The sequence below is a fragment of the Panulirus ornatus genome, chromosome 11 (assembly GCF_036320965.1).
Source record: "Panulirus ornatus isolate Po-2019 chromosome 11, ASM3632096v1, whole genome shotgun sequence".
Classification (NCBI taxonomy): Eukaryota; Metazoa; Arthropoda; class Malacostraca; order Decapoda; family Palinuridae; genus Panulirus; species Panulirus ornatus.
In genome coordinates this window covers 33,731,740-33,757,559 of record NC_092234.1, presented here as the reverse complement: position 1 = coordinate 33,757,559, position 25,820 = coordinate 33,731,740, and the positions used below count along the sequence as shown (strand labels likewise).

The following is a 25,820-nucleotide window of genomic DNA, read 5'->3' as shown; positions in this document are numbered from 1 at the left end:
TGAAAACCCCCTCCCCCCGCATGTGCGCGAGGTAGCGCTAGGAAAAGACAAGAAAGGCCACATTCGTTCACACTCAATCTCTAACTGTCATGTATAATGCACCGAAACCACAGCTCCCTTTCCACATCCAGGCCCCACAAAACTTTCCATGGTTTACCCCAGACGCCTCAAATGCCCTGGTTCAATCCATTGACAGTACGACGGCCCCGGTATACTACATCATTTTAATTCACTCTATTCCTTGCACGCCTTTCACCCTCCTGCATGTTCAGGCCCCGATGACTCAAAATCTTTTTCACTCTATCTTTCCACCTCCAATTTGGTCTCCCACTTCTCGTTCCCTCCACCTCTGACACATATATCCTCTTTGTCAATCTTTCCTCACTCATTTTCACCATGTGACCAAACCATTTCAAAACACCCTGTTCTGCTCTCTCAACCACACTCTTTATATTACCACACATTTCTCTTACCCTTTCATTACTTATTCGATCAAACCACCTCACACCACACATTGTCCTCAAACATCTCATTTCCAGCACATCCACCCTCCTGCGCACAACTCTATCCATATCCCACGCCTAGCAACCATATAAGATTGTTGGAACCACTATTCTTTCAAACATACCCATTTTTGCTTTCCAAGATAACGTTCTCGACTTCCTGACATTCTTCAACGCTCCCAGAACGTTCGCCCCCTCCCCCACCCTATGATTGACTTCCGCTTCCATGGTTCCATCCACTGCCAGAACCACTCCCAGATATCTAAAACACTTCACTTCCTCCAGTTTTTCTCCATTCAAATTTACCTCCCGACTGACTTATCCCTTAACCCTACTGTACCTAATAACCTTGCTCTTATTCACATTTACTCTCAGCTTTCTTCTTTCACACAGTCTACCAAACTCAGTCACCAGCTTCTGCAGTTTCTCACCCGAATCAGCCACCAGCGATGTATCATCAGCGAACAACAACTGACTCACTTCCCAAGCTCAACCCTACTGTACCTAATAACCTTGCTCTTATTCACATTTACTCTCACCTTTCTTCTTTCACACACTTTACCAAACTCAGTCACCAGCTCCTGCAGTTTCTCACCCGAATAAGCCACCAGCGCTGTATCATCAGCGAACAACAACTGACTCACTTCCCAAGTTCTCTCATCCACAACAGACCGCATACTTGCCTCTCTTTCCAAGACTCTTGCATTCACTTCCCTAACAACCCCATCCATGAACAAATTAAACAACCATGGAGACATCACGCACCCCTGCCGCAAACCAACATTCAGTGAGAACCAATCAATTTCCTCTCTTCCTACACGTACACATGCCTTACATCCTCGATAAAAACTTTTCACTGCTTCTAACAACTAACCTCCCACACCATATATTCTTAATACCTTCTACAGAGCATCTCTATCAACTCTATCATATGCCTCCTCCAGATCCATAAATGCTACATACAAATCCATTTGTTTTTCTAAGGATTTCTCACATACATTTTTCAAAGCAAACACCTGATCCACACATCCTCTACCACTTCTGAAACCACACTGTTCTTCCCCAATCTGATGCTCTGTACATGCCTTCACCCTCTCTATCAATACCATCCCATACAATTTCCTAGGAATACTCAAGAAACTTATCCCTCTGTAATTTGAGCACTAACTCTTATCCCCTTTGCCTTTGTACAATGGCACTATGCAAGCATTTCGCCAGTCCTCATGCACCTCACCATGAGTCATAAATACATTAAATAACCTTACCAACCAGTCAACAATACTGTCACCCCCTTTTCCAATAAATTCCACTGCAATACCATCCAAACCCGCTGCCTTGCCGGCTTTCATCTTCCGCAAAGCTTTTACTACCTCTTCCCTGTTTACCAAATCATTCTCCCTAACCCTCTCAATTTGCTCACCGCCTCGACCAAAACACCCTATATCTGCCACTATATCATCAAACATATTCAACAAGCCTTCAAAATACTCACTCCATCTCCTCACATCACAACTACTTATTTTCACCTCCCCATTAGCCCCCTGGGGATAGAAGAGAAAGAATACTTCCCATGTATTCCCTGCGTGTTGTAAAAGGCGATTAAAAGATGAGGGAATAGGGGGCTGAAAGTCCTCCCCACCAGTTTTTACATTTCCAAAAGAAGAAACAGAAAAGGGGGCCAACTGAGGATTTTCCCTCTTGGGCTCAGTCCTCTGTTCTTAAAGCTACCTCGTTAGTACAGAAAATGGCGAATATGAATGATTATATACATACATACATACATACATATATATATATATATATATATATATATATATATATATATATATATATATATATATATATATATATATATATATATATATATATATATATCATCCCTGGGGATAGGGGAGAAAGAATACTTCCCATGTATCCCCTGCATGTCGTACAAGGCGACGAAAAGGGGAGAGAGCGGGGGAGTTGGAAATCCTCCATTCCCGAATTTAATTTTCCAAAAGAAGGAACAGAGAAGGGGGCCAAGTGAGGATATTCCCTCTAAACCTCAGTTCTCTGTTCTTTACTCTACCTCGCAAACGCGGGAAATGGCGAATATACACATACATATATATATATATATATATATATATATATATATATATATATATATATATATATATATATATATATATATATATATATAAACATATATATATATATATATATATATATATATATATATATATATATGTATACGAATAAAGTGTATATGAACGCGCACCGTCATAGAACATACAAAGCTCCAACAGCCAGGATCGAACCTGGGACCCCTTGTGCAAGAGGCAGGCATGCTAACAGTTAGGCTAAGGGACTGTATAATAGGAAACAACTATTCGAAATACTAAGTACCCGAATACCCTTCGTCTCACAATGGTGAGCAACGGGGTCTATCGGTTGTTTCCGAACAGAACACATAGCCAGCTGATAGCGTTTTACCGAACCTGACTGTACAACGCGGAGTTATATGAATACGAATAAAGTGTATATGAACGCGCACCTTCATAGAACATACAAAGCTCCAACAGCCAGGATCGAACCTGGGACCCCTTGTGCAAGAGGCAGGCATGCTAACCGCTAGGCTAAGGGACTGTAAAACAACTATTCGAAATACTAAGTACTCGAATACTCTTCGTCTCACAATGGTGAGCAACGGGGTCTATCGGTTGTTTCCGAACAGAACACATAGCCAGCTGATAGCGTTTTACTGAACCTGACTGTACAACACGGAGTTATATGAATACGAATAAAGTGTATATGAACGCGCACCTTCATAGAACATACAAAGCTCCAACAGCCAGGATCGAACCTGGGACCCCTTGTGCAAGAGGCAGGCATGCTAACCGCTAGGCTAAGGGACTGTATAATAGGAAACAACTATTCGAAATACTAAGTACTCGAATACCCTTCGTCTCACAATGGTGAGCAACGGGGTCTATCGGTTGTTTCCGAACAGAACAGTTAGTATTTCGAATAGTTGCTTCCTATTATATAGTCCCTTAGCCTAGCGGTTAGCATGCCTGCCTCTTGCACAAGGGGTCCCAGGTTCGATCCTGGCTGTTGGAGCTTTGTATGTTCTATGAAGACATATATATATATATATTTATCTATTTATATTATACTTTGTCGCTGTCTCCCGCTTTTGCGAGGTAGCGCAAGGAAACAGACGAAAGAAATGGCCCCCCCCCCATACACATGTATATACATACGTCCACACACGCAAATATACATACCTACACAGCTTTCCATGGTTTACCCCAGACGCTTCACATGCCTTGATTCAATCCACTGACAGCACGTCAACCCCGGTATACCACATCGCTCCAATTCACTCTATTCCTTGCCCTCCTTTCACCCTCCTGCATGTTCAGGCCCCGATCACACAAAATCTTTTTCACTCCATCTTTCCACCTCCAATTTGGTCTCCCTCTTCTCCTCGTTCCCTCCACCTCCGACACATATATCCTCTTGGTCAATCTTTCCTCACTCATTCTCTCCATGTGCCCAAACCACTTCAAAACACCCTCTTCTGCTCTCTCAACCACGCTCTTTTTATTTCCACACATCTCTCTTACCCTTACGTTACTCACTCGATCAAACCACCTCACACCACACATTGTCCTCAAACATCTCATTTCCAGCACATCCATCCTCCTGCGCACAACTCTATCCATAGCCCACGCCTCGCAACCATACAACATTGTTGGAACCACTATTCCTTCAAACATACCCATTTTTGCTTTCCGAGATAATGTTCTCGACTTCCACACATTCTTCAAGGCCCCCAGAATTTTCGCCCCCTCCCCCACCCTATGATCCACTTCCGCTTCCATGGTTCCATCCGCTGCCAGATCCACTCCCAGATGTCTAAAACACTTCACTTCCTCCAGTTTTTCTCCATTCAAACTCACCTCCCAATTGACTTGACCCTCAACCCTACTGTACCTAATAACCTTGCTCTTATTCACATTTACTCTTAACTTTCTTCTTCCACACACTTTACCAAACTCAGTCACCAGCTTCTGCAGTTTCTCACATGAATCAGCCACCAGCGCTGTATAATCATAAAACACCAAGACTCCTTTTATGGGGTTTATGCAGCTTCGAGGTCGCATTCCACAAAGGAACGGGGAAATAATGGACTCCTTTGGAGCCAGAAGGTCCTGCACAACACTTTTTTTTCCGTCTGCTAACAGCTGATTCCCTGAAGGTGCCCTTTCACTCATAGTGATATATATATATATATATATATATATATATATATATATATATATATATATATATATATATATATATATATATATATATATATATATTCATTTTTATCATACTTAGTCGCTGTCTCCCGCGTTAACGAGGTAGCGCAAGGAAACAGACGAAAGTATGACCCAACCCACCCACATCACATGTATAACCATAAACGCCCACACACGCACATATACATACCTATACATTTCAACGTATATATGCATATACATACATAGATATATACACATATACACATGTACATATTTATGCATGCTGCCTTCATCCATTCCTGTCACCACCCCGCCACACATGAAATGGCACCACTCTTCCCCCGCGTGCGTGCGAGGTAAAACTAGGAAAAGACTCAGTCTCTAGCTGTCATTATAAAGCACCGAAACCACAGCTCCCTTTCCACATCCAGGCCCCACAAAACTTTCCATGGCTTACCTCAGACGCTTCTCATGCCTTGGTTCAATCCACTGACAGCACGTAGACCCCGGTATGTGTTGTGTATGTATGTTGTATGTTGTAGTATGTATGTTGTATGTATGTATGTATGTAGTATATTATATATATATATTATATATATATAATATATATATATATATATATATATATTATATATATATATATATTAATATTATAATATATTATATATATATATATATTATATATATATATTATATTTATATATATATATATAATATATATATATACCCTTTCGTTACTTACTCGATCAAACCACTCACACCTCATATTTCCTCAAACATTTCATTTCAACACATCCATCCTCCTCTGCACAACCCTATGTATAGCCCATACCTCGCAACCATATAAGAATAGTGGTTCTAACAATGTTATATGGTTGCGAGGTATGGGCTTTAGATAGGGTTGTGCGGAGGAGGGTGAATGTGTTGGAAAATATAATGTCTGAAGACAATATGTGGTTAGAGGTGGTGTGATCGAGTAAGTAAGGAAAGGGTAAGAGAGATGTGTGGTAATAAAAATAGTGTGATTGAGAGAGCAGAAGAGGGTGTGTTGCAATGGTTTGGACACATGGAGAGAATGAGTCAGGAAAGGTTGACAAAGAGGATATATGTGTCACAGGTGGAGGGAAGGAGTAGCGGGAGACCAAATTGGAGGTGAAGGATGGAGTGAAAAAGATTTTGAGGGATCGGTGCCTGAATATACAGGAGGGTGCAAGGCGTGCAAGGAATAGAGTGAACTGGAACGATGTGGTATACCTGGGTCGACGTGCTGTCAATGGATTGAATCAGGGCATGTGAAGCGTCTGGGGTAAACCATTGAGAGGTCCGTGGGGCCTGGATGTGGAAAGGGAGCTGTGGTTTCGGTGCATTACACATGACAGATAGACTGAGTGTGAACGAATATGGCCTTTCTTGTTTTTTTTCTCCTGGTGCTATTTCATGTGTGGCGGGGTGGCGACAGAATGGATGAAGGTAGCAAGTATGAATATGTACATGTGTATATATGTATATACATGTGTATTTGGGTGGGTTGGGCCATTATTTCCTTTTTTTTCTTGCGCTACATCGCTAACGCGGGAGACAGCGTCTAAGTACAATAGTAATAATACATATATATATATATATATATATATATATATATATATATATATATATATATATATATATATATATATATATATATATATATATATATATATATATAAAGTTTCCACTGCTAGACTTGAACGTCATTTCAAGGTTTCGATCAAGCTGAGCGCTGTGGTGGCCGGACATATTCCACACAATACCCTTCATTATAAGATCCGCTTCCTCTCCCTCGATCCCCACCTGGTGCACTTCATTTCCCTTCGTGTGGCAGTTTTGGACATACTCATATCGGTTACGCAGATACACAAAGGGCCACGATGTTAGGTCATTACAGTAAGATATGTCAAAGATACTTAAACAGCAGGGAAAGAAATGGGGCAACGTGAGCTGTCCCCGTATTACACAATTAGTAATCACAATTTGCGATCATACACACAGACATGTATATATACGTACACATGTATATATAGTATAGGATATATCAAGACAGTAACAGTATTAGTAGTATTAGTATTAGCAGTAGTAGTAGTAGTAGTAGTAGTAGTAGTAGTAGTAGTAGTAGCAGTAGTAGTAGTAGTTTTAGCAGTAGTATAGTAGTAAAGTGGGCGAGTGAGACTTATGGGAATGGGTGAGATTAGCGTTAGGGGGAAAGTTTCGTGATGCACAAGACGGCAGTCCTCCGGGAGAAGAATGTGCTGTGGGAGGGAAGGTTGAGAAGAGGTCACGTGAGACGCGGAAGGGGCATGCAAGATGTGGGAGGAAAGTATTTCTTTTTATGGGACACCTGAAGATGGGGTGTGGGAGAGGAAGGTGGGCTGCTGCAGGGAAGGATAAGGGGTGTTGGAGTGTTGGATAGAAAGGTGTGAGTGGGATGTGGGAGGAGAAAATGAAATGTGGGAGGGATGAGTAGCGAGTTTGAGGTAGACGTGGGGTGTGAGTAGAACATGATTGGGTGTCGAAGAAAGAAAGACATGTGTGAGGGAGGGGAGGAGTGCGGAAAGGAAAGGTAGAGTGCGGCAGGGATATAGAAGGAACGGGTGGTAGGTTAGAGGGAGAGAGGAATGGACCAGGTGTGGGAGGGAGGAATGGACCAGGTGTGGGAGGAAGAAATGGACCAGGTGTGGGAGGGAGGAATGGACCAGGTGTGGGAGGGGGGAATGGACCAGGTGTGGGAGGGGGGAATGGACCAGGTGTGGGAAGGAGGAATGTACCGGCAGGTGTGGGAGGGAGCACGGGTGATTCTAACCGTGTGTCAGAAACAAGAGGAGAGTACTGCATCACCAGCAGGTGGTGGGGTCAGGACAAAGCTGTGAGGCCCTACATGGGAAGACCTGTCTGTGCCTTCTTATATAACAATGTCGCCCAGTCTCGTCTTACGGTACAGTGATAATATGAGTTTCCTTCTTCGGTCAAGTGGCAGGTAAGGATCCCGTTCTGTTGCCCTGATGATGAGTTCTGAGAAGTAGTATGTGGATGTAGTGATGTTGACAAAAGTCTGGCTGGCTGGTCTTACTGCAACGCTCCCTGAAACAGACGCACGTGTTCTTTTTACGTCTCAGTTTGACACAGGCTTTGTTACGTTGGTCTGGAGCAGACTCTCGTGTTCTTGTTACGTCAGAGTTTGACACAGTGTCTTGTGACGTCCGTTAGAAACACTCACGTGTTCTTGTTACGTCAGAGTTTGACACAGTGTCTTGTGACGTCCGTTAGAAACACTCACGTGTTCTTGTTACGTCAGAGTTTAACAGACACTTGTTATGTTAGTGACACAGACTCACGTGCTCTTATGTCAGAGTTTGACACAGGCTCTTGTTATGTCTGTTTGAAACAGAATCTAGTGCTCTTTTTACACAAGTTTTGAAACATACTCCACTGCTCTTATCATGTCGGAGTCTCCAACAGACTTTTGTTGTTAGTCTGACACTGACTGACGTGGTCTTGTTATGTCAGAGATGGAAACTGCTTCACTTGCCCTTGATATGACAAGGTTCGAAACAGATTCACCTGTCCTTTATATGACAAGGTTTAAAAGACTCACCTGCTCGTTATATTAACGTTCGAAACGGACTCTTTGTTATGTCAGTGTGACACAGACCTACGTGCCCTTGACAATAACGTAGTTGGTAATTGACTCGCGTGCTCTTCCATAACGTATTTTGAAACAGTGACTCACACGAGTGAGTCATGCGCTCCATGACTTCGGCAAGACCCGCTCGCTGGCCCGTGATAAGAACACAAAACATTGTCTCTCATTCACGTCAAGGTTTCCGTGTCCTCGTCAGTATCTCGTCACCGGTTGAGACAGAGGAGTGTTAGGGAATCTACCTTCATCCTTATAACGCAAACATGAAACCGTCTCTCTGGTACATCTACTCGGTGGCGACCCGCTGTATACACGTGCTATGAAACCTAGTCACGCCGACACCAACTTTCCCGAGGTGTCCAAGAGAGGACGTGAGACCGACTGAGCTTCTGCGAAGAGTTTATCTACTGGAGGACAGTATTAGGAGCTGAAATTCCTGATGTATATAGATGGAGACAGGACAGTACAGCAAAGAGGCTCCTCAGCCTCACTTGATTTTCACGTAGAAAGATATGTTTAGCTCGCTCTATCCCCGTTCCTAGCATGAGAAGAAGAGGCGTGTCCCTAGAGTAATCATGGTACCTCATGACTGCGCCGCCCTTGTGGAAAAATTCTGAACACTCGAGTCATCTTTCCTGTAAACGACAGGCCGTGTCGGCCAAATGTGCGTAGGAATGTGAGTCGTTACATTACTAGTCTCCTGTTTTTCACCGGGGTACAAGAACTTCGTATGTCGACCTATATTCAACAGCTGTGGGCAAGGACACGTCTGCGTTTATCGCATGTGAAATACCATATGACTACGCATGCCAATAAACTATTTACAATATATATATCTAAAGCATTCCCGGACTCCGCCTGCAAGTGGCTACAAACCAAGCGAGACGTCACCGTCAGTAGCCGGACAGGAGTTCATCGCCCGTCTCACAGAAGTCCAACTTTCCTGCTCCTGCCTGAAGCGTCGCCTCGTGGGAACTTGGTTTTATGTAACAAACTTGATAAATATATATATATATATATATATATATATATATATATATATATATATATATATATATATATATATATATATATATATAACGTGCAACAAGAAAAAGGTGTGAATTATTGAACTATAAATCAATGATGGGTGTCCCATGAGAATGGCACCTACAGTATCAGTTATGTAAGCGGTTTGTCAGTACACGTCAAGCTATACAGTATATCTAAACACGACACTTAGAGGAACCTGACGTTCCACTCCGACGTTCGTCTGACAGAAGCAAAAGGCATTTAGTTCTCTTTACTATTTATACCTTTTTCACAACAAACTTTAACAGTGACGTCAAAGTTCTTAATACATCAATAGCACCGATATGTGGAACCAGTATGCATGATTTAGAGTCTTCTGAGATGGAACTGATAAAGCAACGTAGGCATTACGACCCTGATTTTCCGGAGTAAGAGCCAACCAACAACCTTGCCTCCCAGTTATACACACTTAAAAAAATTAGTAACACATTCATAACAATAACCTTCCATGTTATTTACCTGTCCGCTTATCTTTTAGTACATATGCGTCATGATCCAACAAATGTAAACAATATAACATAAAACAGAAACAATAGTTGAAAACCATGTCAAAGCTTTTTATGTGTTTATATCAGAGCAAGGTAACATGATGGTGTATGGCCGTACCGTTGTGTGCCTCGCTTGGCGTGAGACCCAGCAAGGCCAGGCCGCTGACTCACACAGTGCTGCCCTTGGTGACACTGCCTCCCGCCATTGGTAAAAGGCAGGAATCCAGTTTTTATGAACGTCAAAATGTACGTCTTTTGAAAAAGAGAATAACAACCCTTCTGTCGACTCGGAAAATATGTTGCTTCTAACTTGAATTTGTTATAAACGTTTAAAATATACAATTATTCGGGCGGATTCATGGAGCCGTCTAGCAAATCATGTACACGACCAAAAAATGCATACAGGGTAGAATTGAGAATAATAATAATAATATGTCTACGATGCTACATGTAACACATCTAGTGTCATACAATATCACAAGGAACAAAATCTCTACGAACTACATCAACCAAGGCTTCGAACCAACATCCTCTGAACACACAACTACGTTCACTGATCACATACTTCAAATGTAATCTTAAATCACTGCGACTCAGGGTAGCTCACTTGAGAATATACCTTAGATCAGTCGTTCTCGAGTGTGGAACGCTCGAAGCAGTATACCATTCTGCCGCCACAGAAAACGTGAGCTTCAAATTCAACAGTTGGAAGGTAGACTAAACACAGCAATAAGCTTATTTGACTTGAGATTTGCAAAATTAAGTTAACTGCTGTGGGGGGTACAAAATCAGCAAGACACTTCAGATATTGTTATCAAACTTTCTGAGACTTAAACTTGCTCAGTATTTCGAAACCACATCACCTCCTCAGGTGCACAAGCCGTCAGCGTCTACCTCATGAAGCGAGGCAGGATGATAGGTTTGGTCCGCAGTGCGGCGCTTGATGATACACCTAGCGGCATCAAGCATCACGCGAAGTATATCGAGGATGTTGCTACGATTTCTATCTCAACCGTAATGGCAGGGGAAATACATCTTGTATCATTAACCAATCTTGCTTTTAGTTTCTTGATTGTTCATCGTTACTTAATAATCTATTTCGTATGACTGTGATCATTACGTTTTTTTTCAAACTGTATTGTTTGGATACGTCATGGGATGAGATGCAGCTTTACGTTACTCTAAAGATAGGGCAATTGTCTTGACAATGTTGCATTAACTCTGTACTGGATATCAGGCCAGCAGTCGCTGCTCTACCTGGTAATTCGTTACAGCAAAATGGCACATAGATATCAATAGAAGCAAGAGGCCGATATGCTTCACGTAAGTTCATACCTAACATCATACATATAATGGCTTCCGTTGTGTAGTGGTTAGTGTTACTGACCATGAGTCAGCGTGGGTACCGCCGGGGTCGGTTTCGAATTCTGGGCGCAGTGATCGGTCCACATCCACCCTAGGTTCATTCTGCTTTGGTACTGGTCGATAAATGGGTACCTGGCTTATGCTGAGGCATGTGTATGCGTATCCACACATAACAGTCAGGTTATGATACATACATACGAGGTAACACGCATATAAAAATCTCCACCTCCCCCCTTCTACCCTTGACACACAAACAGTAATTACACACGCCCACGTATGTATTAGTAAAATAGTAAGGGAGACAATCTACCTGCCTGCAAATCTCAGAATAACATTTAAGTATAATGATGAAGAAATGTTCAGCAAGCTGTTCAAATCCTCCACTCAGCCAAAACTAGATAATGAACTGGAAGAAGCACAGAAAGTAAATATAGAAGGTTCAGAGAGGGCAGTGGAGGTAATATCGGAATTAAGAGAGTTGAGTTACCAGGAAAGGTTAAAGGCCTTACATTTGCCTAACACAGACGTGAGAAGAGCAAGGGGTGACCTGATCTTAACCTTCAAGTTCTTAAACCAGCTTGATGACGCAGTCGGTATATAGTTCTTCAAATGACGCTGTGGCCTGCCGTATTATGTGGTCTACCTCGTAGTAGGAGAACACAAGCAGCCAGCTCTCTGGGACAAAAACCAAATTAATACTTATGAAAGAGGGAAAGTGAACCAATATTGCGGCGTAGGGCAAGTGGGTCAAGTTTGGAAGTTAGCCTGAAGGGGTTAATAAGTGGGACTGCTTTCAACTCAACTCCGTCAAGTAAGGACGCAGAGCTAAAACTACTCTGATGTGACAATAGTACTCCATACAAGGACGGACCAATCCTTTGTATGAACGGAGCAACTGTTCGGTAGAAAAGAAATTTGAGGGACACTATTGTGTATGGAGGAAGGGGTATCCATCAACAACCAAGGGATACATCGGCTAAAGAGGAAGCTAGATACAAGGGAGCAAAGAGAGGGAGGGAAGCCAAAAGAGATGAGCTTAGAGATGAGACCCCCGATGCCACATTCTGTCAAAGCCTTTGGATAAGTCAAGGCCAACTACATAGGATTCTCCAAAATCTTTCAGGGATGATGACCAGACATTAGTAAGATAGGAAAAAATATCACCAGTGGATCTCGCCATACGGAAGCCATACTGGTGATCAGAGAGAAGACAGAGATTCAAGATGTCTGGGGATATGGAAGTTAAGGAGGGATTCAAATACTTAGGAAACGGCAGATGTCAAAGCAACAGGAAAAGAGTCTGAGAGGTTAGAAAGGTCGCGCTTCTTTAGGACGGGATGTAACAATACATACTTCCAAAAAGGAAAACTTCTCTTTTGTAAACAGAAACGGAATAGACGAGCAAGCACAGGAGGACGTCAGAGGCAGATTCTTTCAGTGCACAAGAAAAGCGCTTTTCGATCGGTCTGAAAAGAGATTACGGGGAGGGGCGTACGGGAAGTAAAAGGTACATCAGGGGGTGAAGTAATGTTAGAGACATCCAAGATGGAGTTAGAGAAGAAAAGAGAACCAGAGTTGCTTTGTATACGGGTGAGACAGTCATATGTCAGAATGGAAGTGAAGGGAAGTTAGAGCGACAAGTTATTAGCGATGCCTTTCGCGAGAGACCAGAAAGACCTATCAGTAGATGAAGAGGGGAGTTCATCGCACTTCCTCACAGATACTACACTTGCGATGACTACAGGTAGCGATAACTCCTAAGTGGAAGTCGGAGGGAGCTTTCCAAGCCCGATATTCCTGATCTCTTTCCTAAATGGCCTCAGAACAAGAACGATGAACCATGGATCCGAAGAAGTTGTCGTCTTGGAGGGAGAGGGGATAAATGCTTCCATTCCTCCAAGACAATAACTTCTGCTATGCGTTTGGCGGAGACAGAAGCATCAACACATGAGATGGTAATTCACCCAAGGAAAGTCAAAAAACAATTTTCCTAAGTTATTCCAGTTAACTTTGTTGAGATGCCAATATTAACGTTTAGAAAGGGCTGCTTGATGGGGCTGATGCCGTTAAGAGATGTATTTATGAAAGTGTGGTCAGTTGAACCAAATAGGGCTGAGATCATGTTGCTACAGTGCGAAGGTTTAGATGTGAAAAACAGATCCGGAAAATTAGGAGTGTGGTCACTGCTGTCAGGAATATAGGTGGGGTGGGTGATAATTTTTTCTTGATCGTTGACAATGGAGAACGAAAGGTCTCCCAACCCTCCACCATCCGTGTTGGAGTTCAGTCATTCCCTATGTTGAACGCTGAAATCTATGCTGAGGATCTCGGCTTGTGGTTAAGAGGATATCAAGGCCTCATGGCAGTTTAAATAGCCGAAGAAAATCATAAGATTTTCAGAATTAGGAAAACAGTAAGTGAAGTCAAGGAAAACAGACCTTGAGCCAGATAACATCAAAGTTTGAGGACTTAAAGTCTTCGAGGCGTGCCACACGTGTGCTAATGTTGGAATAATCACAGACACCAACGATGAACAGGAATAGTAAATGGAGATTTTAGTTGGGCATGAGACAAGGGCTAGTGAAAATATTGTAAGACATCTGGGTCTCCGAGAGCAGTACGATATTAGGATACATACTAGACAGATGGTGTTCAAGAGAAGTTGCTAAAAAGATCACAAATGCTGGTATCGTGAACAGAAAAAGAGGCAGGTCTACTGGAGAGGAAAATGTCGTGGGAGAGGCCGGTACTACAACTGTGTCAACTGCCCTCCCTCCCTCCCTTATTAGCAGTAGTCAGGTGGGAACTCTAGAGATTCTCAGCATCCTATGGTGCAGGGGACTAGTGACCATAGTCTGCTGAACTCCATCATGATTACATTTAAACACGATTGTGCAGACAAAAGATGGCAAGAGAACTTATGAAAACAAGTGAGAGCTGAGTGAGTGTAAACATTATTACATTCTTGACAGGTTATCTTATAAACCCCAGGTTTATAAGATAACCTTGTAAAGAAGGTAACGATGTATATCTTGGTCAAACTGGCCGTAGTCTAAGCACTAGAATAGCTTGGCATAAACATGCTGTTAGGTACGATCAGGAAAACTCTGCCATTTCTAAACATATACAAAATGACGGTCACGCTACTGACTGGGGCAATTCTTCTTTGTTATATAAGTCTCTCTGTACCTTTAGTAGGAAAAGAGAATCTGCTTTCATTAGCTCTACCCTTAACTTCAACCTGTTATGTGGGCAGTGGTCACCTGATCTGATCATGGCTTCTGTCATTAAGAGGATTATCCCCAACCCCTCCTAAAGCCAGTGGGTGGGTCACATGTCAGGTATCTTAGGTCAAGGGTTGGGCCCCGTGACTTGTCCTTCAAGCCTTATGGACGGTCACGTGACCAAACTCTAGGTCTTGTCTGTCTGTCCATCTCAGCGAAGTAACGTTTCAGAGGTGAGGATTTCCAGCTCCTCCCTCTTTAGTCGCTTTCTACAACACGCAGGGAATACGTGGGAAGTATTTCTGCCACACATACACACACACAATATATATATATATATACATATATATATATATATATATATATATATATATATATATATATATATATATATATATATATATATATATATATATATATATATATAATACTTTCCAGTTACTGAACTCCGCCTTTTTGAGGTCACTTTTAGCACGACTAATAATAAACACTATAAACACTTATCGTCAGCCGAGAACTGAGACTACAGCATTACGAAACTTCTTGTTCCATCTTTGTGCCTGCTACTGACTATACCGCAGCCTATAGGTTGCAGGGGCCTATAAAGGAGATCCTGGAATTATATATGTAAAATGAAATATAATAATAATAATAATAATAATAATAATCATAATAATAATAATAATAATGGTAATAAAAATACTAATAATAATAACGTAATCTTCCGTCTGCACAGTTATATTCGACAACCACAAAGATCTCTCCAGCGACTCGACCACGGCGTCGTCATACCAACCCACACCTGCAGGAGGAAGCTCGTGCAGGCTGATCACCTGCCTCACTTGGAACACATCAGACAGAGCACAGCTCACCTGACATCGGGTTGCTACCCGATACATGAGGAGGGCTTGGGTACGATAATCATATGTGGTCTACAAGGGGGGAAACCGGCACGGCGACGGTACACGGGGGTACGCCAAGTGAGTATGACGACGGTACACTGAGTGTGGCTGTAAGGCTGATCACGGGGGTACAAGTAAGCGCGAGTATAGAAATATGTACGAGTGTACAGGTGAGTACAGATGTACCAGTAAAGACAAAGGTAAGGGGGTACACAGGTGTGCACTGAGGTACAGCTCAGTACGACATTACAGGCGAACACTGCGGTACAGGCGAGTATCTGACGCATCTCACGATACACGTAGATAACATATGATACAAGAGCAACACTCCTTGGCAGTTATGTAAGACATCTTCCAAGACGTTAGATCCCAGAACACATTACTCTTTTTTTTATAATAATTACAGCTGAACATTCTATCAACCCAGAAAATTTACAGTTACGAAGTTGTTGGTACACATTTCTCATGTAGTGTGTGTGTGTGTGTGTGTGTGTGTGTGTTTATGGAGGACGCTTACTTAAGTATGAGGCGCAAGTTTGGTTTTTACAGGCAGGGCGGGTGGGTATTAGCATGAGGGAGTGGCTCGTGCAGTTGTGGACGTTGTACACTCCATGCTTTTAACCTTGAAAATAGAGGAGATGGGAGACTGGTACCTTGCTGTGAAGGTCGTACCTTGCCTCGCAAGATGCTGATGACCTTCAGTGTTCGCTGACTAAATAAATTCAATGATGATTCATGTCCGCTTTCATGTTCTAACTTGCCATCTTGGATAAGTATTCGAGATGGAAGTTCCCGCACTTCAACTCCTACGTAAAGGAGTAATAAGAATTTGGCTGCAGAATATCGTAAAGGACTGCCAGAATATGTGACGGCAATTGATTATAATATTCAGGTCATTTTCAATCTTGGTATCACAGAAGGCAGCCGTGATTTCGTGTATTGTGGTGTATCGATGACGCAACTGCTCAGCTGGGTAGACCTTGCGCGACTTTGCAGTCGGAGATTTGGGTTTTTCTATTTTATAAACTCTGTGTTTTGGATTGTGGCACAGTGATATAACGGTACAAGAATATAAAATTGTTCATTTAGATTTTAAAGACAGATTTTCTTTTCAATTTGGTCCTCAACTCCTGCATGAATAGATTTAGGCAGAAAACGATGATCTACGCAGTTCGAAGTATAATGGAAGAAAACGTGGCAATGTGGAACTGTTCAGGGGTTGTGGGTGTATTCGACAACACCACTCCTGGGTTTAGACTAGGCGCATTTGACCTTTACTGATGCAAATACCGTTAAGGAGAAAAACAATACTTGTTTGGGCAGAACCACTTTCTGGTCTCCTTAAAAATTATACGGGAGCTATATAAACATGACATTACGAAACAGTAGTTTGTGCGTGGCGTAATAATTACCCCTTGACGAACGACAAACAAATGAACTCGAAAGAAAAATTACGACGGTCTTAATCTTATCTTATAAAAGTTTAAAAAATATGAAAGAAAATACGCTACCTTTAAATGACATCTGATAACAGTTACAAGCTATGAAATAATCCGAGAAAACTACAGGAGATCGAATATGGTAATATCTGGTACTTTCTTAGTTAATACTACAATTTATATGTTGATCACGAGATATTCATCTCTTCAGCAAAGGAAACACCTGGAGACATAAATAGTATCGAACAATTTTAACAATGAATAAAATTGATGACATTAAGATACATCTCACCTGCCTCTGTATACTATGCAGGTGAGAAGTGTACAACAGAAACACAAGAAAAAGTCTTGCTTTGATAAAGACGCATAAGATAAAAAAAAAAAGGTAAATGTGGGAATTCAATAAACCAGGGTCTGACTAATATCAACAAGCCAGCGGGTGTGGGTCATGTGTGTACATCAACAAAGGCTGCATCACAGATACGCACTAGCCTCAGTCTACTGCTATTTCGCCTTGGCATTTCGTCTCACTTTACCCACAGTTCTAGTACTTATAGCTGCAGACTGATCGAACGAGGCTAGTGTAGCTTCCATCACAAATTAAGACGGATCTTTTCCATGGAAATCCGTAATCCATCGAGGAGTACCGTGATCAATATTACAAAACACTATACACCCTTCTGCACGCACTTCAGCTCACCTTTTTCGATCACTATGTGGGTGTTAGACACGTCTTCCGTTGTTGGTCTTTATCATACGAACTGTTCTATCAGAAGCTTCAACACTCACCAAGTCACGTAGATAGTTGTCACCAAGCTCCCTCCTATGCACTGTACGCGCGTGCACCACTTGTTTCGTTCGACGCAGCAAATCGAAATGTGTGTGTGGAAAGGGTCACACCACTTTCACTCAGACTGAAGCATAACACTTCTCCTGACATTTGATTCTTAGGCATATGCTCGGTTTAGGGCACCTCTCGTGTTATGCTTCTTCAGGGGATCAGAACAGCTGATCTTTAGGCCCTTAATAGAGCGTAGTTTTACCTGTAGACAGACAAAGCCAAACTTACTTTGGTAATGAATTAAGGTACTGCTCAAAGACTTTGATTCACTTTGGTATCATTAAACTATCTCTTCCTATCTGGACACTTTATAACAGTATTAGTTTACTTAATATACTGTACCTCAGAGACACTAAGTGAAATATACTTAATACAAACTGGCAACTAAGTACACTATGAACGCCAACTTCTTTAGACAAAGATTATTTTTCTGTGGGAGTTTAATCATCATTGTTGTACTTCTACGTGAAAGGTTATATCAATCAATTAAGTACCAATTGGTCGCACATAACTGAATGCTGACAATAATCGCCAATGCGACTGGAGAACGTGAGAATTAGGGCGATAGAGTGGCGGGAGAGGAGGCAAACAAGTACACCGCGAGGACAATTGCGAGGGAGGGAGGGAGGGAGGGTGGAGCTGGGGAAGGGGGTCACTCGGTCTACCCGGGACACATGTAATTATCATGACGTGAACATCATAGATAGTGTTGCCCACCTTCCATCTGCCTCATTACAATTAGGAATAGTACTTGAAGCTAACACAATTACTGAGAATTTACAGCGAAATGTATCTACGTGCGCATAAAGTATGCACAATATATTTCTTTCTTCTTTCATACTATTCGCCATTTCCCGCATTAGCGAGGTAGCGTTAAGAACAGAGGACTGGGCCTTTGAGGGAATATCCTCACCTGGCCCCCTTCTCTGTTCCTTCTTTTGGAAAATTAAAAAAAAAAATGAGAGGGGAGGATTTCCAGCCCCCCGCTCCCTTCCATTTTAGTCGCCTTCTACGACACGCAGGGAATGCGTGGGAAGTATTCTTTCTCCCCTATCCCCAGGGATAGCACGATATATATATATATATATATATATATATATATATATATATATATATATATATATATATATATATATATATATATATATATGGTGTTCTTGAACTCCGGCTACAAGACGCAACACCTCGAGCAAGAAGTCACCTTCGGGGAGGCTGTATCATCAACCTCAGCGAACAAAAGATAATGCAGGCTTCTCGAGGTCCTGGGGTTGAAATATATATATATATATATATATATATATATATTGCCTTGGATAGAATATTACTTAGCGGAAAATAATCTTCATGAATCTATGAGTGACACAGATCAAGGGGACGACACCACCTAATCTGTCACCAAGGGTGGACACCACCAGATCTGTGAGAGGCACACTATCTGCTGGCATATACCAAATACGCAGTCAAGTATGTGGATCGAGAAATATGAGGTATGCTGCTCACAGCATACGTTATATCGAAGCTGGATTACGCTTCTCATGTCTGCTTACCGTACCAAAGGGAGCAAAAAAATTAAGAATGACTGGGTCCAGAGAAGAATTACCAAGATGGTATCTTAATTAAGGAAGCTGAGCAACAATAAAAGACTGAGGGCTACACAGATGTCACCACTGAGGAGAGACGAGAGAGGAACGACCTGATATCAGCATCTAAGTTCCTAATCATATGGATGACGTTGACGTTCTCCCCGAGGTGGAGTACCAGAGTTACCAGAGGCCATGATCAGCAAGGGGAACAGGCAGGTCAAGAGGGCATGATCAGCTGAGGAACAGGCAGGTCAAGATGGATGTAAACAAAGAATGGTGTCGTCTGTGAGCTTCTTATTCCTACCTGGGGGTCTGGTGGTTAAGGGTCGAGTGCAGGTGCATAGTAATGACTGCCTAGCATGTTGAGGTGGGACTTTACTAGGAGGATCTTTATTTCGTAGTGTAGGTCAGCGTTTGTAGGGCATGTCAGAGTCACTTCCCTTGCCACCTCTGCTCCATGTAAATCAAGACATGTCGTCACCTTCGAAAAGGTGTTAGACGAGCTCATGTTTTGGTTTAGCAATGGTTGTAGTCTGTTTGCAGATGACAGTGTTCTGGTGGCTGACTCGAGAAAGAAACTGCAGAAGCAAGGGTACTGGCTGGTTGGAATGGTCTAAACAAGGAGACGGTAAATACTGGCTGCAGCTTACAAAGATTTATATGTCTTCTTGATGCTATCAAATGTACCAAAGATGCGGCCCCACGAGCGTAAAACTCTCTCCACGTGATGTATGAAAAGATAATTACACATATAATGGTGTTAATAACAGGGTGGTGGGGTCTCCATGGTGTGTGGTGTGGCAACCTAACCTGCTACCCCTGTGGGCTGGATGTGGCCCTTTCGCTGGGACCCCAGAGTCTGCTACAGTGGAGCGTGACACTCGATAAATTATGCAGAAATGTCAAATTATTGCTGATAATGACATGGCATCACACCTGAACGTTGTATAGAAGCGGTAGTTTTTATGTATACTTTACATAATGCTAGTCATATGACCGTATTACTTGAAGGTCTTATTATTAGCATGTAAGTCTGCTGGGCTAAATGGTTTTCTTTTCCAATGAGTTGTAAAGTTACGTAAATGACCTTTTGAAGTAAGGCTGTCCATAAGATGATCTTTAAAGTACGGTGACACACGTGATTCTGAATATCACAGGAAAAACGGTTTTGAAAACCTCAACTTTGAACACTGGCAAGACTTGACGCCCCCCCCCCCCCCCCTTTAGCAATCCTCCACTCATGGTAATCACAAAGAAATTCATAATCAAATGCATGGCTTAGTGAGGGAGGCGTATGTGGGCCTCGCTGGCCCACCCATTCCGTGTATGTATGTCATCACCACCAGACCTACTACGCGCTCCACTCACATGTTGCTAGAACACACCACCACTTACCCACTTACACTCAGATGTTGCCATATCACTCACCCCCATTTAACCACTTACACTCAGATGTTGCCTTACCACTCACCCCCACTTACCCACTTACACTCAGATGTTGCCATACCACTCACCACCACCTTAACCACTTACACTCAGATGTTGCCATAACACTCACCTCCACTTAACCACTTACACTCACATGTTACCATTATCACTCATTAACACCTATCCAATTACACTCACATGTCATAACACTCACCACCACTTACCCATTTACACTCACATTTGCCATACGCTCACCATCATTTAACCACTTACACTCACATGTTGCCATATCATTCACAAACACTTACCACTTACACTCAGACTCAGATGTTGTCAAGCCACTCACTCGCACTTTCACACTCACACTCACATGTTTCTATACCACTCTACCACTTATACTCACATGTGCTATATCACTCACTACCATCCGCTTATACTCACTTGTTGCCATACCAATAACTCTTACCCACTTACACTGACATGTTGCCATTCCACTAACTAACATTTCTAAGATTACACTCAAACGTTGCTATAACACACACCCTCACTTACCCACTTATACTCACATGTTGCCATATCACTCATCACCACTTACACTCACATGTTGCCATATCACTCATCATACTAACCCACTTAACATTCACGTTGCCATATCGCTCAACTCCACTCAAATTAACCTGAAGCCGACACACCGGAGCAACTATCACCATACAATCATACCACTCCCCACGTTCACACATACACATACCCCTCCATAACCACTGTATAACTACATACTCACACTAAAGCTCCTTCCTTACGCCCACTTTCTGGAACGTAATGAAACATCTTACACCCATTTATGAACAGTGTAACACTCTCCAGTTACATACACATTATGTCATTATGCATATATCTTTTTTTTTTAAATATTCAGATGAGATGGCATGGGCAACTGAGGCCCTAATCAAAGCCATTTCATCAACACTATATATATATATATATATATATATATATATATATATATATATATATATATATATATATATATATATATATATATTATCCCTGGGGATAGGGGAGAAAGAATACTTCCCACGTATTCCCTGCGTGTCGCAGAAGGCGACTAAAAGGGGAGGGAGTGGGGGGCTGGAAATCCTCCCCTCTCGTTTTTTTTTTTTTTTTTAATTTACCAAAAGAAGGAACAGAGAACGAGGCCAGGTGAGGATATTCCCTGAGAGGCCCAGTCCTCTGTTCTTAACGCTACCTTGCTAATGCGGGAAATGGCGAATAGTTTGAAATATAAATATATATATATATATATATATATATATATATATATATATATATATATATATATATATATATATATATATTAGTCTAAGTCAGATACCTCTTTTGTCAACCAACCCCAAAGGATGGATGAACAGCTGGGTTGACTGTGGACCGACTACCGCAACCAGCATTCGAACGTATGCGCTCGATCATGGGTGGCCCGGAATGCGTCATGGTCAGGAATATGCTGGACGTCCCCTCGTAAGTACACACCTATCATCCGTCTACATACATTCATAGTACATATACATATGTATATTACAAATAAGAGAGAACACGTGGTACATCTATACATGGGTAAGAGATGGGGCAACACGTGTCAAACTTTCTCACTGTAACACATAAACCGTAATCACACTTGGGAGTCGACATTGTGTTCCCAGGCACCACAGGATAAAGATGAAGGAGACGGAACTCAGCAAGCAGATACCAGAATAACGTTCAAATATAAGCTTGGAAATATCTACCTAGACGTGCACATTCTGCATCAGGCCAAAACTAGAATAAGCTTCTCGAGTTTGGTCACAGCATCTGAAGAAGTACAAAAAGCTGATAGTGAAGGTCTAGAGGAGGAAAACAACGTGGTACCAGAAAGAAGACAGATGAGTTATATGGGAAAGGCTAGAAGCATTAAAACTGCCCCATGTGGATGAGAAAAGTGAAGGGTGACCTGATCACAATCTTTATGTTTTAAAACCGACTGATGACGTAAGCAGTGGACAATTCTTCGAATGATGTTGGGTTAGAGCAAGATGACATAACACGATATTAAGCAAAAAACCTGTCAAAGAAGATATAAAGAAGTATATTTTCAGTATAAGACTAATACTGTAGACTGAATGGGGAAAAGTTTGAATAGATTTTTTACAGTAGAGAAGGTTGAAGAGATGGGGCCCCACGGGTGAAAAACTCCCTCCCCGTACAAGTGGGTAATTACTATTAGGTAATTGCACACACACACACACACACACACACACACAAAGACTACGATATGGATACTATCTAGCAAGAGATAGGCTGCAGGAGTCTTTGTGTGTAAAAGACTTGGGAATCAACACCGTCCTTATCCTGTTACCAGGGCCTCTGAGAGGAATTTTATCAGGGGGTACAAAGTTTCTTTCGGGTCCTCTTCCCTTCTCCATCAGTCATCCTGTTTTTATCTACTACGGTTTTATGCCATGTGTTTTGAAGAATATTTCTGCTATGTAGGCTCACACAAAATGTGAACGCTAGGCTTCAATATATGCAAACATTTTCTGAGATTCGAAGAAATTCCAGGGCCCCCTTTTGGACAATGTACCCCCTGCACCCCCTCCCCCCCCTTTCGTAGGCCCTGCGACTGTTACCACACTTTCAGCTTAGGATGATAAAAAGGGAGATAAACTGTCAGCTGAAAAATGTCAGAAATGCATTCAAGTTCGTGGAAAAGGAAATTTTCAGCAAGCTGTTCCTAGATAAGGCTAGAAGAGTATGTTTCTCAAGTTTGGTCACCGCACTTAAAAAGGCACAAAGGGATACTAGAGTAGGTCCAGAAAAGGGCAAAAGTAATGGTATCGGAATTAAGACAACCGACTTACAATGAAAAGTTAAGAGGCCTTAAATATGCCCAACATGGGAAAAGAAAGTGAGGTATGACCTGACCACAACTTTTCAGGGTTCAAATCAGTTAGGCGGTGTGGACTCTGACCTGATCACAACTTTTCAGGGTTTAAATGAGTTAGGCGGTGTGGACTCTGATCAGTTCTTAGAAAAATACTGAGATAGAACAACCACTTCATTACATGATATTTTAGATGGAAACTTGCTAGAGAGGATGTAAAATGAAAAATAATAATTTAATTGTATGAGAGTAATGGATACATGGAATAAACTGAACTGGGAAACAATGAATGAGGAGACAACAGTACAGATGGTTCAAGAGATAGGGACCTACCCGTGTATAATTCCGTCCCCGTAAAAATAGGTAATTACAGACATACATACACAAAAGGACTGGACTGATAAATAAATACGTTTGCGGATGTTACTATGGTCATGACGGAAGTAGCGTGACGTGTATTGCATTAACTCATAAGGATACCTAAACAAACTCCAAAGCTGGCCTGATTAATTGTCCAGGATATTAATCCTGAGTACATAATAATACAAGGAAGGGGCAAAGTGAAATAAGGATTTGATGTGAATACCAACCATCTGGGAAAAAAATGCAAAAACTCAGGAGCTGGTTTTGTACGCAACTCGGCGCCAGAGCCTAATCTTAAAAAACTGTAATGGAAACAAACTCGGTGGTGGCAAGCATTAGAACTGCATTCAAGTACATGAACACGAATATATTCAAACTGTTCACATCCTACATTAAGCCAAAATTAGACTCTCTCTCTCTCTCTCTCTCTCTCTCTCTCTCTCTCTCTCTCTCTCTCTCTCTCTCTCTCTCTCTCTCTCTCTCTCTCTCTCTATATATATATATATATATATATATATCTCATTTCCAGCACATCCATCCTCCTGCGCACAACTCTATCCATAGCCCACGCCTCGCAACCATACAACATTGTTGGAACCACTATTCCTTCAAACATGGTGTGAGGTGGTTTGATCGAGTGAGTAACGTAAGGGTAAGAGAGATGTGTGGAAATAAAAAGAGCGTGGTTTAGAGAGCAGAAGAGGGTTTTTTGAAGTGGTTTGGGCACATGGAGAGAATGAGTGAGGAAAGATTGACCAAGAGGATATATGTGTCGGAGGTGGAGGGAACGAGGAGAAGAGGGAGACCAAATTGGAGGTGGAAAGATGGAGTGAAAAAGATTTTGTGTGATCGGGGCCTGAACATGCAGGAGGGTGAAAGGAGGGCAAGGAATAGAGTGAATTAGAGCGATGTGGTATACCGGGGTTGACGTGCTGTCAGTGGATTGAATCAAGGCATGTGAAGCGTCTGGGGTAAACCATGGAAAGCTGTGTAGGTATGTATATTTGCGTGTGTGGACGTATGTATATACATGTGTATGGGGGGGGGGGGTTGGGCCATTTCTTTCGTCTGTTTCCTTGCGCTACCTCGCAAACGCGGGAGACAGCGACAAAGTATAATAAAAAAAAAAAAAATATATATATATATATATATATATATATATATCATTTACCAAATCATTTTCCCTAACCCTCTCACTTTGCACACCACCTCGACCAAAACACCCTATATCTGCCACTCTGTCATCAGACACATTCAACAAACCTTCAAAATACTCATTCCATCTCCTTCTCACATCACCACTACTTGTTATCACCTCCCCATTTACGCCCTTCACTGAAGTTCCCATTTGCTCCCTTGTCTTACGCACCCTATTTACCTCCTTCCAGAACATCTTTTTATTCTCCCTAAAATTTACTGATAGTCTCTCACCCCAACTCTCATTTGCCCTTTTTTTCACCTCTTGCACCTTTCTCTTGACCTCCTGTCTCTTTCTTTTATACTTCTCCCACTCAATTGCATTTTTTCCCTGCAAAAATCGTCCAAATGCCTCTCTCTTCTCTTTCACTAATACTCTTACTTCTTCATCCCACCACTCACTACCCTTTCTAAACAGCCCACCTCCCACTCTTCTCATGCCACAAGCATCTTTTGCGCAATCCATCACTGATTCCCTAAATACATCCCATTCCTCCCCCACTCCCCTTACTTCCATTGTTCTCACCTTTTTCCATTCTGTACACAGTCTCTCCTGGT

General features: G+C 42.0%; 1 protein-coding gene across 2 annotated transcripts in view; it reads right to left on the bottom strand.

Moving 5' to 3' along the window:
• Positions 1-17,970, bottom strand: part of LOC139751389 (uncharacterized) — a 56,811-nt gene extending 38,841 nt beyond the window's left edge. Inside the window, exon 1 of one of the 2 annotated variants that reach the window (XM_071666765.1) lies at positions 17,726-17,970. The gene's annotated coding sequence lies outside the window, so the exon portion shown is untranslated. Of the gene's footprint in view, positions 1-17,636 lie in introns of both variants that reach the window. The other variant, XM_071666766.1, reaches the window with a different exon arrangement.
• Positions 17,971-25,820: the final 7,850 nt, after the last annotated feature.